Source organism: Nerophis lumbriciformis, linkage group LG22, assembly GCF_033978685.3.
Source record: "Nerophis lumbriciformis linkage group LG22, RoL_Nlum_v2.1, whole genome shotgun sequence".
In the NCBI taxonomy this organism is placed as follows: domain Eukaryota; kingdom Metazoa; phylum Chordata; class Actinopteri; order Syngnathiformes; family Syngnathidae; genus Nerophis; species Nerophis lumbriciformis.
Window position 1 is genome coordinate 26,315,296 of NC_084569.2, and position 14,663 is coordinate 26,329,958.

Sequence of the window (14,663 nt, forward strand, 5' to 3'; positions counted from 1 at the left end):
TATTTTGTGAAACGGGTCAAAATGGCTCTTTGAGTGGTAAAGATCCCTGGACTAGACTGTTGACACACAGGTCGTGACCTGGAGGATGCATTCTTGAGAAAGAATGCGACTTATATGGGCATAGCAATCCTGTAGTATGCACATACCTTTCCCATTATACAACATTTATCCAAATCCCTTCCTCCTCCTCTCAGCTTTTTCAACTTCAGCATTTTTTTTTTTGCCCGCTCTGTTCGCCCCGCCCTCTTGTTGTCAATTAGGTTTCTGAGAGAACGTGATTGGTCCCAGCAATGACGGTAGCCAATAAGCGGAAGCCATCGCGCGAAGGGGGCGGGGATACAACATGGCCGGTGCCCTTTTCGCCTTGGACCGCGCCCCAGTAGGCTAGCGTGTACTGAAGTTAAGTTGCGCGAACCAGTGAGCAGCAAGTGGAAGAGGGGAGGGCGCAAGGAAGAGAGGATAGAAGAAGAAGAAAAAAAACCCGCAGAAAGACGCAGAGAAAGAGTGGGTGGAAAGCAACGCCTGTAGTGCAGCTTCAACTCCCGGCAGTCGACTGGAGAAAGAAAGAAAGTTGAACTCGACGCTGACCGAGCCACCATTCCGACGGCGTCCTGCACTTTTTAAGCAGGTAACTTCTTCTCGCTCCATGATTCATACAAGATGCCCGTCGCGACCGGAAGGGAACCAGGAAGCGGTGGCATGCTAGTTCATCGCGCCGCCGGCTGGCGTGACGCCTCATGGAACATTTATTTTTTTGCTAGTAATAACTTTATTTCACTCCCCCTCTCCTCCAACTTGTGACTACAAATATCCAAGTGTCATTTTAATGTACACGTGTCGTAATATGCGAGGTGCATCCGCGTTGTGGCAGCTGGCGCGAGCTAAAAGCCACAAGGGCAGAGACAGGAAGTGATTCGCCTGAATGAGGCCCCGGATAGTTTTAGCAAAACTGCGATGGAAATAAAAACGGAACCTAAATAAATGTAGGCTCCGTGTGTATATAGTAAGCTATGTCGGGTACAATATTAACTTAATATCGGTTATTTCTTTAATGGTTCAACTTGGGGCGGATGCAGTCTACGCGTGTGTAGTCAGGCTGTCTGCCAGTGTGACGTCACTGCTCCAGGCTCACCAGCATGGCACCTCCATGTTTGTGCACCTTTTTTTTTTTTACATTTGACTGACTGATTTATCCTGTAGAAATATGGGGAAATAACTACAAAAGTACACTTTATTCATTAACGGTGTTACAAAAAAGATCAGTTAGAATAATACATAATGTTGGATATAGAGAACATACAAACCCTTTATTTATTGAATCAAAAATTCTGAAATTCCACGACATAGTGAATTTGCAAACAGCTAAAATTATACACAAAGCAAATTATAATCTGCTACCCAAGAATATACAGCAATTCTTAACAAAAGAGGAGAAATATAATCTAATTTAAAACATGTGTACGCATGTACAACACTTAAGACCTTCAGTATGTGGGATTAAATTATGGAATGGATTAAGCAAATAAATCAAACAATGTACTAATATGATCCACTTCAAGAAACTCTTCAAACTTAGTGTTTACAAAGTAAAAAGAACAAGAACCATGATAAATATTCAGACTTTATCTCATCCATCCATTCATTTTCAAGATAATCTTACTCATCTCACCATATGAAATATAACTTACTTCACCAATTATTATTTTATTATTACTTATGGAGTATATTGTGAATAAATTGAGAACAGGAAGTGAACAAAAGCAACTGCTATGTAAAGGAAAAGGGGTAGGATTAAATGTTGAATAGACAAACTGGAAATTGTGATGTATCATTTTGTATGCATGCATGTTCCAAATAAACTCAACTCATATCACCCAAATCGTTTGAGATGCCCATCCAGGGTGGCAGCATAGCAATTGATACATTCATGTTGTGGAACAATACTATGCAAATGTTTATTATTGTTTTAACAATGCAATTATGAATGTCTCTTTATTAGGATTAAAACATACATTTGAGCAGTGGTAGTCCTCCCATAACCCCCTAAATGCTATTACCTCCTGCACGTCTCCTTGTGTATCTATATTAGGGATGTCCCGATCCAGGTTTTTGCACTTCCGATCCGATACCGATATTGTTTTTGCACTTCCGATCCGATACCGATACTGACCGATACCGATACTGACCGATAATGGCCTATCCGAGCATGTATTAAAGTTTAAAGTTATTTAGCCTACTTAGTTGTCAGAATCATGTTGAAAAGGGTTTTAGTACTCTTGATAACAACAAGCCAGCTGAATTAGGGGAGTTTGAATAATACACAATGGTTGGTAACAAGAAACTGACCTGTTTATTCAAGGATAAACACAAAATAGACAAAATTATACATGACAAACAGAAATGGCATCATTGAAACTAGGGCTGAGCGATATGGCCTTTTTTTAATATTGCGATATTTTAAGGCCATTTTGCGATACACGATATATATCTCGATATTTTGCCTTAGCCTTGAATGAACACTTGATGCATATAATCACAGCAGTATGATGATTCTATGTGTTTTGATTGATTGATTGAGACTTTTATTAGTAGGTTGCACAGTGAAGTACATATTCCGTACAATTGACCACTAAATGGTAACACCCCAATAAGTTTTTCAACTTGTTTAAGTCGGGGTCCACTTACTTCATGATACAGATATATACTATCAGATATATACTATCATCATAATACAGTCATCACACAAGATAATCACATTGAATTATTTACATTATTTATAATCCGGGGTGTGGAGGGGGGCGCCGGATGTAAGTGTCAAAAAGACAGCCAAAAGAGTTTGATATGAGAATAAATCTAAAGTTAAAATATAGGGTAGAAATGCACCCATTTGCAGGAAATGTAGTCTTGATTTTCAAAATTTTCTTTCAAGGCTTGCATGTCTACATTAAAACATTCTTCTTCATACTGCATTAATATATGCTACTTTTAAACTTTCATGCAGAGAAGGAAATCACAACTAAATAGATCACTAATTTTTTCAGACGGTGTTGATCTGGAAATTTTTGCCTCAGCATTTTAAAGGTGTGGGCGTGTGGCACCGAACGGAGATAAGCGTCTCGACAGACATTACAATATTTGAACAATGATGACGAAAACGGTTTTCTCTGTCTTGTCCGTGTGTCGAAAATTGTTATGCGCTTATTTTTTTATTTGATTTTGTGCGTGGCATAGATTTGCCGTGCGCAGAGGACGTTTGAGCAGGCGTGCACCTTAGCGGCTGCGCTAGCATCACAGCTAACGTTAGCCATGCTGCTACCTCTCTGCTCGGGGAGGACGTATACGTATGTGACGTATGACGTGACAGTATGTGACGTATGACGTGACGTGTGTAAGAAGGTGCGCTCGCTGTCTGTGAGAGGGAGACACAGGAAAGAGTGAGAAGAGCCTGTCGTGTAATGCCAGCAGCTAAAAGCAACTGCGTGAGATTCCACAGACCTGTGGATGTGTTGAAGGTGTGCTGGAAAATGCGGAACGGAATTTACGGAGCAGCAGAAAAGTGGAATGTATTATTTAAATCGGTGCGTTGGAAAACACGGACCGTGAGTTTTTTTTAAAACTGGATCTGGATCGGCATTTTCCCATGCCTTGCCGATACGCAATTTTTGGCAAATATCGGATCGGGACATCCCTAATCTATATTAAAATAGGTTTTTATCTCTCTTTCTCTTGGGAGACTATGTACCGTGGAAAAGGAAGATTTGGGATATTGACAAAACACTTCTTTTTTTTTTTTGTGTAGCATGGAAATGCCTCGGATGCACTTGGTGTTATCACATAAGTGAACGTTTGTTAAAGTTCAGAGCAGACTGTAAGGAGAGGCAATTTTAAAAAGTGTGTATGGGTGTGTAGGCAGGGCTAACCAGCTGATTTTTCCCCCAGTTAGTTTTAAGTAACTATGCAAATTATCTTTTCAGAGAAAATAACCTGTTTGACTTGTGATTAGCTCACTGGTTTTTGACAGGCATCACTCAGCTAAGAAATAGTAGGTTCCCATGGTTTTTAAGAATTTTACAAACTTTGTTGCCTTACAGCAGGTACAACAAGTTGAACATATATTCCCTGGCCTGTTTTTTGGCTGTTGTTTGCCTCAATTAGCAATTTTCTGCCTTGCCTACATGCACCTACCGTACAAAACAACTGTGCTTTGTCAGTGTAATGTGTATTTGCTCTGTTGGATGCGACATCATGGTGTTTGCACTTAGGCATGCAAACACACGGAATGTTTACAAGCTGGGCTGCAGACTGGATTTTGAAGTCAGATGCGCCGTGGAAGCGCTCACATCTTTGTCCATGCTTTTTTTGTTTAATCGTGCTTGTGGTCTCATCATGGGGGAGGTGGTGAGCGGCACCTTTTTCTTGCTTGCATTGGTGGTAATCAGAAACACATGCATTTTCAGCTGATGTCTGCCAACATGCTCTTAAACCAGTGTGAGCTCAGCACATTAATGCATTTTTGGATGTGCAAGAGTTGGCAAGCGGTCTGAAATAAAAAAGAAACCAGTGCAGTAGCTGAGTTATGCAAATGTGTGTTGAGCAGTGTGCACCCTCCTGTTGAGGTTTCATTACCCACGTCATTCCATACAGCAGTTTTGACGACTTGCAAGTGTTTTGTTTTTTTTAGTTAGTCTTGGGTGTATGAAGTTGATACAGCAGTCAGGAAAAACTCTGTAATGTATTGTTCAATGGAATATCTGGAAGCAAGCACTCTTTTTCCATATTTTGTGTTAGACATTCCCAAACTGAAGGTCCTCTAGAGTTGGGCAAAATGAAATTCAGACATGCACAATATGAGTTTTGATATTTTTAGACAGACTGTCTGCAGATACCAGGGTGCTTGCTCGACTGACTTTCCTTGATTATTTCCTTGTTTGTAGAAAGTAGGAGTAAGTGGGAAATTTGGGAACAACGGTGCACTGGCGGTCGTCACAAAATTGCTGATTGGAAACATCCCAACATCCCCCGTTGAACCAAATCTGTATTAAACACATTGTTTGTGCCAGTCTGACAAATCATAACAGCCTCGAGCCAAAGCTGTTGATTGGCGACGAGATTATAGACAATGTGCGTTGTCAGTCATACCTATGTTACAGCTAATGATTATTATTGTACCGTGCATTTGTCTCTGATTTGAAATATAAACTTATTTTAGCCCACATTTCAGCTCACTGCAGCCTTAGGAAGTTAAACTAAATCCATAAAGGACTACGCTATAGCACAACTCCTCCGGGAAACATTCAGCTCAATACAATACTGGCATTGAAACAGAAGTGTGTTGAAGTTGACATGAATAGGTGTACTATTGAAAACTGGGCTTAAAGACACAGTGTCGCTTGTTTCCTGGAGGTAGAGGTGGGTGAAATAATCCATTATTATATTCAGCGCAATTCGGACATGGGCGCTTATAAAATAGATTGGTAAACATTGATAATCGATGCATTTATTGTAGATAATGTAATGCGGATCGTTGCTAAAATTTGTCTGACTGTAGCAAGTCATCTCACTGAGAGATCCGACCAGCTCCTTTATTATCTGGCACTTATGTTCCGGTTTTAATTGAACTGTTTCTTATTACAAATGCACTGTTTTTAAATGTTGCAAGTGATAAACGCTTGAGTGAAACAAAAACATGCAAAACTGCATCAATATACATAAATTAAGGATGCGTTAATAATCGATTTTTAATTGAATCGTAGCTCCTGAATCAAATCGTTAGGTGCCCAAAGATTCCCACCTCGAAATGGAGGTTCTAAATTTTTGTTTTCTGCTATTTTATTTCTTGCAATTCCTTGTCTCGGGCTATAGACTAATGGTGCCAGACATGTTGCCTCCTATGGCCTAATTGTGCCAGTGGTCCATGGGCCAAACAATGGTTTTTACCATCCAACAGCACCACCAGTGAGGAATTAAGCCTCATACTGCCATATCTTGTCTAATTCAGTTAACATGCAACCCTGCATCTTTTTATGTACATTTTTAACCACAAAACATTCAAAAAGGTAATTTTTTGCAGATTTTTGACATTTCCAGGTGTTGTTCTGTAGCATGTTCCTCCTGGACATTTGATTTTATCTGATCGCTTTCAAATTTTACCCAGACAGATTTAGACATATGGAGGATGCGGAATTTCGAAACGTTTACGGTAGGCTTTTATTATAGGAGTTAGTTAAGCATGGCGACCAAGATTGTTTTCCATAGAGCTCAGGTCTCAAATTCAAACATAACTAGTTAGCCTGTAAGAATATATATTATATTTTACCATTTTAAAAACTGGCAGCTCAGACACCAGTATTGTATCCAAAAAATTATAGTAGTTTTACGCCAAACTACTGCAAATTGAGAAACGGTACCACTGTTTTAACGTTAAAATTCTGGTGACTGAGCTGCCGTTTTTTTCCCCCGTAAAATCTACATTCCCTATTTTTACAGTGCATTACTATGAATTACAAACAGTACAAGTGTTATTTTTACTGCAAAATTCTGGCGACTGAGCTGCCTTTTTTTTTACTGTAAAATGTACATTCCCTATTTTTACAGTGCATTACTGTAAATGGAAAAATGGTACCACTGATGAGTTTACGTTAAATTTATGGCGAATGAGCTCAGTGCTGTACGGTGCGGCAAATTTACTCGCAAATGCGCCTAAAAATAGACTGCAACTTTAAAAAAAACTACAAAAAAAAACTGTCCCACATGTGCGAAAATGGATTTCAAACCTTCATCGCATTTTGCTCCTAAAATAAATCCATCCAAGTTTGATAAGTTTCGTTCTTATCTGTGCTGTAAAGTTCAAATTTGAATGACAATAAAAAGGAAGTCTAAGTCTAAAACTAGAGTAGTAATTTTCGTCCATCTGTATAGCATGTTTGAAATAAATTGAAACTATAACCAAATGATTAATCACCTACGCTGAGAGCTAGTAAGTAATTCAAGTACATTTTGGTAAAGCATCATGAAGCAGTTGGCAGGTTTGTGTTTCTGGCGAACATCTTTGTGTATGTCTTATAATAATGTTTGTTCAAGTCAATTATTTTCATTTTTCTGCTGATGTTTAAACATGTCCTCTTAAACCAGGGCACTTTATTTCACATTTTGGTTTTTTGTTAGCTGAATAATTGAGCATAGCTAATTTTTTTTTAAAGATTATATTTGGCTTTTCTTATTATTTTCACGGCTTTTTCTTTTTTCTTATAACACCTCTTAAGTTGGGAACCTACTATGCAAAACCTACATTAAAATCAAGGCATGTGAAGATATTTAGTCACGTCAACAATATTTCCATTTATGGGTTAGTTTATGGGCCATACTATATCGGGATATGAGTTTAGGTCCTTATGACCCAGCCCTACGCTGGTGTTAGTGACAGTGCTAGCTAGGGATGTCCCGATCCAGGTTTTTGCACTTCCGATCCGATACCGATATTGTTTCTGCATTTCCGATCCGATACCGATACTGACCGATACCGATACTGGCCTATCCGAGCATGTGTTAAAGTTTAAAGTTATTTAGCCTACTTAGTTGTCAGAATCATGTTGAAAAGGGTTTTAGTACTCTTGATAACAACTAGCCAGCTGAATTAGGGGAGTTTGAATAATACACAATGGTTGGTAACAAGAAACTGACCTGTTTATTCAAGGATAAACACAAAATAGACAAAATTATACATGACAAACAGAAATGGCATCATTGAACTTTGATATTGCGATATTTTAAGGCCATATTGCGATACACAATATATATCTCGATATTTTGCCTTAGCCTTGAATGAACACTTGATGCATATAATCACAGCAGTATGATGATTCTATGTGTTTTGATTGATTGATTGAGACTTGCATTAGTAGGTTGCACAGTGAAGTACATATTCCGTACAATTGACCACTAAATGGTCCATCCATCCATCCATCTTCTTCCGCTTATCCGAGGTCGGGTCGCGGGGGCTGCAGCCTAAGCAGGGAAGCCCAGACTTCCCTCTCCCCAGCCACTTTGTCCAGCTCCTCCCGGGGGATCCCGAGGCGTTCCCAGGCCAGCCGGGAGACATAGTCTTCCCAACGTGTCCTGGGTCTTCCCCGTGGCCTCCTACCGGTCGGACGTGCCCTAAACACCTCCCGAGGGAGGCGATCGGGTGGCATCCTGACCAGATGCCCGAACCACCTCATCTGGCTCCTCTCGATGTGGAGGAGCAGCGGCTTTACTTTGAGCTCCCCCCGGATGACAGAGCTTCTCACCCTATCTCTAAGGGAGAGCCCTGCCACCCGGCGGAGGAAACTCATTTCGGCCGCTTGTACCCGTGATCTTGTCCTTTTGGTCATAACCCAAAGCTCATGACCATAGGTGAGGATGGGAACGTAGATCGACCGGTAAATTGAGAGCTTTGACTTCCGGCTCAGCTCCTTCTTCACCACAACGGATCGATACAGCATCCGCATTACTGAAGACGCCGCACTAAATGGTAACACCCGAATAAGTTTTTCAACTTGTTTAAGTCGGGGTCCACTTAAATTGATTCATGATACAGATATATACTATCAGATATATACTATCATCATAATACAGTCATAACACAAGATAATCACATTGAATTATTTACATTATTTATAATCCAGGGTGTGGAGGGGGGCGCCGGATGTAAGTGTCAAAAAGACAGCCAAAAGAGTTTGATATGAGAATAAATCTAAAGTTAAAATATAGGGTAGAAATGCACCCATTTGCAGGAAATGTAGTCTTGATTTTCAAAATTTTCTTTCAAGGCTTGCATGTCTACATTAAAACATTCTTCTTTATACTGCATTAATATATGCTACTTTTAAACTTTCATGCAGAGAAGGAAATCACAACTAAAAAAAATCACAAATTTTTTCATATGGTGTTGATGTGGAAATTTTTGCCTCTGCATTTTGATGGTGTAAGCGCGTGGCACCGAATGGAGATAAGCGTCTCGACAGACGTCACAATATTTGAATAATGATGACGAAAACTGTTTTCTCTGTCGTGTCCGTGTGTCGAAAATTGTTATGCGCTTATTTTTTTTATTAGATTTTGTGCGTGGCATAGATTTGCTATGCGCAGAGGACGCTTAGACAGTGCGCAATTGCAGAGGCGAGCACCTTAGAGGGAGCGTTGCTCGCATGGCTGCGCTAGCATCACAGCTAACGTTAGCCATGCTGCTACCTCTCTGCTCGGGGAGGGCGTATACGTATGTGACGTATGACGTGACAGTATGTGACGTATGACGTGACAGTATGTGACGTATATCGTGACAGTATGTGACGTGTGTAAGAAGGTGCACTTGCTGTCTGTGAGAGGGAGACACAGGAAAGAGTGAGAAGAGCCTGTCGTGTACTGCCAGCAGCTAAAAGCAACTGCGTGAGAATTCACAGACCTGTGGATGTGTTGAAGGTGTGCTGGAAAATGCGGAACGGAAATTAGGGAGCAGCAGAAAAGTGGAATGTATTATTTAAATCGGTGCGTTGGAAACACGGACCGGAGTTTTTTTTAAAACTGGACCTGGATCGGCATTTTCCCATGCCTTGCCGATACGCAATTTTTGGCAAATATCGGCAGCCGATCCGATCCAAATATCGGATCGGGACATCCCTAGTGCTAGCACAGTTTAGGGATGTTCTCTGTGTTTAATTGAGCATTACAGTAGGCCTTATGTTTATATGTATGAGTGCACACCTGTACTTTGTTTGTGTTGATAAATAAATTGTGATATTTAAGACATTTCATATTGCCACAAAAAATTCTGTGCTACTCATTTTTTTACATTTAGTAGCACCGGTGCTCCTAGTGAAAAGGCTAAGCGTACAGCACTGGAGCTGACACGTTTTTAAAGTAAGATCTTCTGACTTTGGTGCAGTGTACCTTGCAGACATGTCTGCTTGAAAGAGGTCAGTATGACTATGTATTGAATTTGGTAGCCACTCTTTGGCAGGCCAAATTAAATGACACAAAGTGCCGAATTTGGCCCGCGGGCCCCACTTTGTGTATCAACGCTATAGACTATTCTCTTCTTCTTTCTCCTTCACCCCTTGATGTCTTCCTCTTCCCCTTGTTTTTTTGTTTGTTTATACTGCCAGAGGCCCATCTTTTCCTTTTTATGCACACCTGTATGGCTTGAATAGAGCCTAACATTAGCAGGAAATGTCTGCACTAACTGAAACCATGTTGGTTAGAAGATAGGATGGACTCTGGCCATGCCTTGCTTTGTGCTTCATGGCATAAAACATGAGGTAAGGCCTTGTCTGAGATAAGTGACCTGAATAAAAGTATTTTCTACGCCTCATAGATTCCTTTTTATATTCGTTTCATTAAAAGTAGGCATCTATACTTCTTTATAGGTACTTCCTGTTTTTGTTGTATAGTTCACTTTTCTGAGCCGAGGAAGAAGATCCCTTTATGAATCTGTTAACTTCCCGATGGACTGGACTCCCCCATTATCTATTCATTTGATAATTAAACCCACATTTGCAGTCCTTTCTCAATATTTCTTCTTTCCTCCCAGCTGGTGTTTGGAGTTTTTCCATGCCCAGATGTGTGTTTAGATTAGAGGATGTTGTTGTGAGTTTGCAAAGCCATTTGAGGCACTTGTGATTCAGGGCTCCATAAGCAAATTTTGATTGATTATTTCACACAAAAATGTAAATATATATATATATACACTCACATACATAATATGTATGTGAGTCTCACACCTGGAAGGTCTACATGTGCTAAAGTGGTTAATATATTGCACAACACCACCACTGCTGACGCTGGACTTTGAAAGCGTGCTTCATCATGAGACATGTTTCTGACTCCAACTTGGACGTGACATGTCAGCTGAATTAGGTCTGATCACATTTTTGTCAAGACCTGATGATAATGTTTGTCGTCTTTACATATTGAAAAGGTGGACCAGATAAAGGTTGCCGGTGATAAGACTGAAGTCCAAAACAATAATTCCTAAGGGTGGAGGCGGATGTACGCGATAAACTCTAGCCTAGCTGTGTCTGCTGCGTTTCAAAAACCTGCTGACAGAAAAAATAAATGTGCATCTTAATCCCCATCTGCATTCTTTCACAGTCTGTTAGGACACTATTTATACACAATGGTCGTCACTGTTTGTGTCTTCAGTAAATTCAGTTGCTGCTGCGTTGTGTGCTGTTAAGTACCCAGTGGGTTGTGTATTCAGTGGAGTAATCAGCCGTTAGAGCATCCATCCATCCATCCATTTTCTACAGCTTATTCCCTTAGGCTCCAGCGCCCCCCGCGACCCCGATCTCAGCTACAATCGGGCGGAAGGTGGGGTACGCCCTGGACAAGTCGCCACCTCATCACAGGGCCAACACAGATAGACAGACAACATTCACACTCACATTCACACACTAGGGCCAATTTAGTGTTGCCAATCAACCTATCCCCAGGTGCATGTCTTTGGAAGTGGGAGGAAGCCGGAGTACCCGGAGGGAACCCACGCAGTCACGGGGAGAACATGCAAAATCCACACAGAAAGATCCCGAGCCCGGGATTGAACCCAAGACTACTCAGGACCTTCGTATTGTGAGGCAGACGCACTAACCCCTCTTCCACCGTGCTGCCCATTGTTTTCATTCAACATATACCATATACAGCTTTCATTTGTAGAGGTCTGAAAAGTCAGCCTATCCTGGAATTTAGTTTTAAGTAATGGATGAATGATTTTCAAATATTTAGGTTTAATGGAGTCTATTTACTGTATTTGTATGTATCCACTGACCAATACATCCATCCATCCATCCATCCATTTTCTACCGCGTGTCCCTTTTGGGTACAGTTCAGTTTAATTTTATGCTGGTACAGTTTTTTGAAAGGTGGGGTTCTGGGCTTTGGTCACAGGCAGTATCTGCATTAGCTCAGTTTTTTGTGAAATCAAACCAAAACAAGACAGTACATTTGTACCTTGTTTTTTTGTACCTCCCTATTTTCATTTGATTTAGGTTTTCAACTGTTTTTTTTACATACTGTCTCTGTGATTGTAAGATTAAACATTACGCGTAACAACATTACACGTAACAAACTAGTCTGTTTGCCCGGTAACAATGTCTCTTACATCGAGTTAATGGTAAGCAAAGCAGCATTTAGGGAGCTAACGCTAACTTTCAGGCACTGGTACCTCGGTCTCTCTGCTTTTTAAAATAATTTTGTGAGTAAAACTGCAAAATAACCCAGCATGAGGCAAAAATAAAGTTGCACGTGCCAGCACTTTGATAAAGAATTGAATGAATGAAAGTCGTTACAAATTATGAAAGTGGCGTCTGCTTGGCACTCTCGTACGCTCTTCCCTCTCCACTCATTGCCGTTTTCACGAACAATAATTTTTAATCAAGGCAAAAGTCATGTCAAATGTCCATTTATCCTTTCCATTTGTCATGAAGATGTTTTTATCGTGGTTTTCTGCATTTAAAACTGTAATTCTCAATACAAATGCTTTTGGGTTAATATTGTTGGGTGTCTGGAACAGATTTAGATTTAAAAACATAATTTCTTATGGGGAAAATGGTTTTCCTGCGATATTTAATTTTTAAAATCAAGGTAGAACTGTATAACCAAGTTCACAGAAGAAAAACGCCATAGAGACGAGAGTAAAAATGGCCTTAGTATCTTAGTGTCCCCTTTATTTATATAGCACTATTAACAACAAAATTGTCTCCAGAGTGCTGCACATAAAACAAAGAAACAATAAAAGTAATCAAATTATAGGAATTTAAAATGAAACAAGTAAACAATTAAAAAAATATATTACAGCACTGAAGTCCGTACCCTAACTCGGGGTGTGATAATACTCTTACGAGACAACACACGATGTTGGGTGAACGAGACTAGACGAGATTTTAACATCAATTTTAAATTGGGAGAATTCCAAGGTCCAAGTATTTTTATGCATTTATCAGGGAAAAAAATTATTATGGCAGGCAGAAAACCATTTTCCATAAAATACGCATTGCAGCTATAAAGTTGTAGTACTCTAATAAACTGAAGGATTACTAAAATATGGCTAGCTGTAGCCCTAAATGAAATGTTGGGTCTGAGGAGCTTTACGGGGTCTTCTTTCTGCGTGTCTGATATCGCAGCTGTCCTGTGTAACAATAATTCAGCTGTATTGTCTCATCTCTGGATGACTGTAGTAGTGTCTTGCTGCGGGGGGAAGCAATCTAGTGTGTCCGCAGTGCTTTTCTGCCGAGTCTTGACATCCATGATTGCAAATTTAGCTGTTTCCGTTTGGACATACACACATACACCAAAATGAAGGCGGTACGATTTTAAGGAAAAAACGAATGGCGATTTTTCTCTCCAAAATTGCGATTGTGATTGAATTTGCAATTGTTATACTCTATGCGTATGAATGCATAAATCTGTGACAATAACGAGTGAGGGAGGACATGTTACTTTCAGACTGTCAATCAGCATATTCTTGTCTCATTCGAACAATATGCAATCATTTACTTTGCGGTTTTATGCATGCAGACAGATTCCGAGCTTTTGTCTACATCATGCTCTTAAACTGAAGAAATAACCAATAAAGACTTTACAGCATTTATAATGTAATCATAATATAGAATACTGCAAGTAACCATTTCAAGGGATATAAACTTATTTCTTATTACTGTGGAGTCCTTTACCATTGTACTGTAATTGGAAGCTAAAAAACTATTTGAAATTTCCAAACCAAGATAAAATTGACTCATCTCTTTTAAGCAAAAACTTAACTTGAATAAATATTAAACATCTTGAAGTGCATTTTTTTCCCAGTTGGAAAAACTCTTTTTTGTTTCACGGCATCTTCACTTGTTTGTCCGTGTTGATGGGCTCATATTGCACATCTGATTTGAAGCTGAAATAGTCCCACAAAGGGACATTCGGCTTTGTCATCACATTTTTTTCCTCCTAATTTTTGTTACTTTGCGGAACTGCTCACTAGTGAGGCGCGAGGCTCTCTGTCGTGCTTCCTGTGTGTAAGGTCTTGCTCTCCGCCCAACAAGACAAAGATTGTGAGTGACTGAGAAGAAGGCTCACTCTGTTTAGTTAATTCTGTCAAACACACTCAGGTGCTGAGAGTGAGACCTCTTTATTTTTCTCCCGGTTGGACTAAGAAAACAAACACACACACGGGCATAACAGTTTATCGGTGCTGGCAAAGTATTTTGACTTTATTTTCATGTGGTTTGAATGATTGACCTATTGACTATCGGCCCAGTCCTAGTCACCATTAAAACTGTTTCCAAGGAGCAAGTGGTGTTTGTTATTACTGTTTTGGCTGCCTCCACTGCAGCGTACACAAACTTGCTGTTTCCTTTAAACATATTTGATTGGCCAGCAAGCAAAGGAAGTGAGGTTCAACAATTCTGATTGGCGAACATGTCTGTCCCTCAAAAAAAATAACTTTGCCCCTTGCGGTTATTTATCGCACTATTTCAAACTTCGACTGCCGCCATACCTGCCTAAGCAGCGAGTCGCGCCTCTGTTGTGGGAAAAGTCTAGGCCAGCTTTTATTGCTGGGTCTCAGTTTGTAGTGTACGCAAAGCACTTAATGTGCATTTGCACTTCTTTTATCTAAATGAGAAATATCACATTTTGATCTTTCC

At 40.0% G+C, this 14,663-nt stretch overlaps 1 protein-coding gene across 2 annotated transcripts in view; it reads left to right on the forward strand.

Annotated features, from left to right (window-relative positions):
• The first annotated feature begins 367 nt into the window (after nucleotides 1-367).
• LOC133615190 (myosin-9-like) overlaps nucleotides 368-14,663 on the forward strand; it is a 77,728-nt gene continuing 63,432 nt past the window's right edge. For both annotated transcript variants that reach the window (XM_061973578.2, XM_061973579.2), the window contains exon 1: nucleotides 368-628. The gene's annotated coding sequence lies outside the window, so the exon portion shown is untranslated. The remainder of the gene's footprint in view (nucleotides 629-14,663) is intronic.